Raw genomic sequence first — 3086 nt, forward strand, 5'->3', positions numbered from 1 at the left:
TTCTTGTAATTGGGCACATAACAATTCATCACCTGAACTCAGATTACTCCAGGAATCAATTTCTTCTTCATCCATAGTGTATTTTTTAATTATTGAGCATCCTAAAAGAAATAAAATACATTTTGAAACACTGCCTAAGTTAAGAAAAAATTGTTAGTAAACACCGCGTAAGTAGTGAACATATTCTATTATCATTTTGTTTCTATATTAATAAGCGTAAATCAATAAACATTACTTTATTCTATAGCTTACCTCTTAATCTTCCATTAAAACTTCTTGCATGGACCTTTCAGCGATAAAATTCACTTAAAAATTGAATAATCACGGAGCGTCAAGAACTTACGCGCGCAAAGTTTGACAGACTAACGACTTGTGCGGTGTTGCGAGGCCAACCGACTTGAGCGCTGTCACTATTTTTTAAATTACGGCTTCTGATTGGCTGAAATCTCTATCAAGTGACCAATGGTTCGACGCGTATTACGCAGCTACATCCAATGGCATTCAAATGTAAAAACCGCCATTTTCGACTTGAGCGGTGTTGTAAGCTAAGGGACGATATATAACTCGCCTATGAAAATATCGTCAGAAAAATTACAAGATTTAAAAAGCCTTTGTGAACAAGGTATAATACCATCACAATATCACCGTTTTTACGAGGAGTTGAACACTGGTTGTAGCGAAGATACAAAGTCTGATTCAGAATCTTTGGATTAATACTGTGTTTTGCATTATTGTCTTGTTTTTGTTATATTGTGTACCCAAAATAAATCTTTGAAGAATGAAACCAGACGTATCTAATTTAATAATAATATAATATTTTACAAAAAAGTTAGTAACACAAAAACGTATCTAATACCTTATTCCAAACTATTTAATTTTAAACATATAAATATAGCATTTAAAAATAATAAGTTACTTGCTTTGCGACCCTAAATAAGATCTGAAACATATTTTTAAGCATTAAACGTAATATTTTCAAAATATGTAATTATATTCTCATTATTGTATCATGTCGCACAGTTTTTATTTGTTTTCTCAAATTGAACAAAATCGAAATACGTTTTTGTGTTACTAAGGGGGCGAATTGAAAGTTAACTAAATGAGGTTTTTCTGAAGGCTCTGCTTGATAATATTAAATTGTGGCCACAGGAAAGCAATATACCATTTGATGAATCACTGCAGAAGCTTATGTAAGTACAGACTCGGTAGAATCTTCTTTCCGAACCGGTGGTAGAGTCACTACAAACATACATACTTGACGTTTCAAAAGTGCTTATAAAGTAGGCCTACTTGAAATATATGAATTTGAATTTGAAAACATTCCTAACCGAGTGTATTACGTTGAAGAGCGATTAGGGGCACATTAGCACATAGTGGTAAGGTTACAGTGGTGAATTTGTTTGGCCAATGGTAAAAAGATGTGTTGCTCAGTGGAGTGCTTGTGGTCATCATTTCATAAAGTAGGCTGAATAGGCATTTGAATAAATAACATCCCAGGAATGGCAGGACTGTGTGACCATGTCTTGCTGTTGATGTCATCTACCTGTGTAGTGCATTGCTGAAACAGTGTTCCCAGTAGTGAGTGGTTTCAACTGGCCGATAGTCTTTGCTCACATAGAATATTATAACTGTGAAAAATGGAAATCATTCGAAATTTCCATGAATACATTGACATAGAAAATTATCCTTCAACTACCATAAACAGAGGAGTCAAATAATTGCTTAATTTCTCGAAAAGTAGGTAATGTGAAAAATACCTTCCTGTAAAATAAAAAACAACTGTCAATTATCTGTCAGCTATAAGAAATCTGAGCGAAGCTGTAGATCCATCCCATTCCGTTGCCTCCGTCGTTTAAACTGCATATTTCGGAATAGCCCATTACAAAAAGGATATATTTAAGTTCTTACCGCAAAAATCCACGACTAATTAGTTTTAAAGAAAAAATATTGTTCGCCAGCAACCGTTAAATAATATGAGAATAAAATATTGTTCGCCGGCAATATTCGAAGAAAATAAAATGAATATTCAGTGATTAAGAAGTGTTTAATACTTACATTTAAGCAAATCACATTCACAATAGTTCTTTTACAAGTGCAAGAATTGCGATTCAAAGGCGATGAATTTTTTTTAACAAACTGTTCTGTGATGCATATGTTATGCGCAAAGTGCAGATCACAGACCAGTAAATAAGTGTAGATTAGTTATAATATATTTTTTTTAATTTATTTTACGGCCATGGATTCAAGTCCTTTAAGGCCTGTAATATTTATTTACTGGTCTACCACAGACCAATTAACAAATTAAAATAGATAAAATATAAATCACTGCAGGACAGAATTTACTACTTTTTACTACTTGAAGTCAGGAAGTCAGGAAGCCACTAGCCAATAGCCCATATAATTGATATTTACTACTTATAGGCCGGCTGTGAAAAATTAAAGCGAGACTTTACAAAGGTCTAAGAATAAAAATATAAGTCAAGTGTTAGGTTTTTATTTATTCAATGTCAAAAATGTTTGAAACTTTCGTTTACATATTTTACAAATTTCTTCATATTTTAATCTAATAGTCAAATAAGTATTAATTATTCCTTTTATATTGCTGAAGAATCATTTTTTTTTTACCAAATATAAATTTTAAATTACATTATACCTAAATTGTTTAGTGTAATTTTGAATATTAAGCAATAAAGTTTAAAAATTTTATGAAACATTTCTACAAAAGGAAACAAATAAGGAATTACTAAAATATTTGTTGGTTTTATAAAATAAGTATTATTGATATTAAATTGGGGATGAAACGTATGTCTGGGTTGGGTCAGGCTTACTTCGGGCTATATTCCGATTGGTGAAGTACATGTATAAGATAATATTATAATTAACGATTTATTGTATTTCAAAAGCGATTTAAAGTACGATAAGACTGAAGTACAAGATACATCATCCTTAAAAGAGGTTAGGCTGTAGTCCACCGCTCGCGAATTATGTTTGACTTCACACGAATTAATATCGATATTCACACGCCTTTGAGAACATTATGAAAACTGTAAAGCATACAGGTTTCCTAACGATGTTGCCCTTCCTTT

General features: G+C 31.9%; 1 protein-coding gene across 2 annotated transcripts in view; it reads right to left on the reverse strand.

Annotated features, from left to right (window-relative positions):
- The window catches only part of LOC120626989, a 45064-nt gene extending 42915 nt beyond the window's left edge, over positions 1-2149 (reverse strand). Inside the window, exons 1-2 of one of the 2 annotated variants that reach the window (XR_005658884.1) lie at positions 2056-2149; positions 498-1558 (exon numbers count right to left, since the gene is read on the reverse strand). The gene's annotated coding sequence lies outside the window, so the exon portion shown is untranslated. Of the gene's footprint in view, positions 1-497; positions 1559-2055 lie in introns of those variants that run through there. The other variant, XM_039894829.1, reaches the window with a different exon arrangement.
- Positions 2150-3086: the final 937 nt, after the last annotated feature.

Source organism: Pararge aegeria, chromosome 1 (genome assembly GCF_905163445.1).
Source record: "Pararge aegeria chromosome 1, ilParAegt1.1, whole genome shotgun sequence".
NCBI lineage: Eukaryota > Metazoa > Arthropoda > Insecta > Lepidoptera > Nymphalidae > Pararge > Pararge aegeria.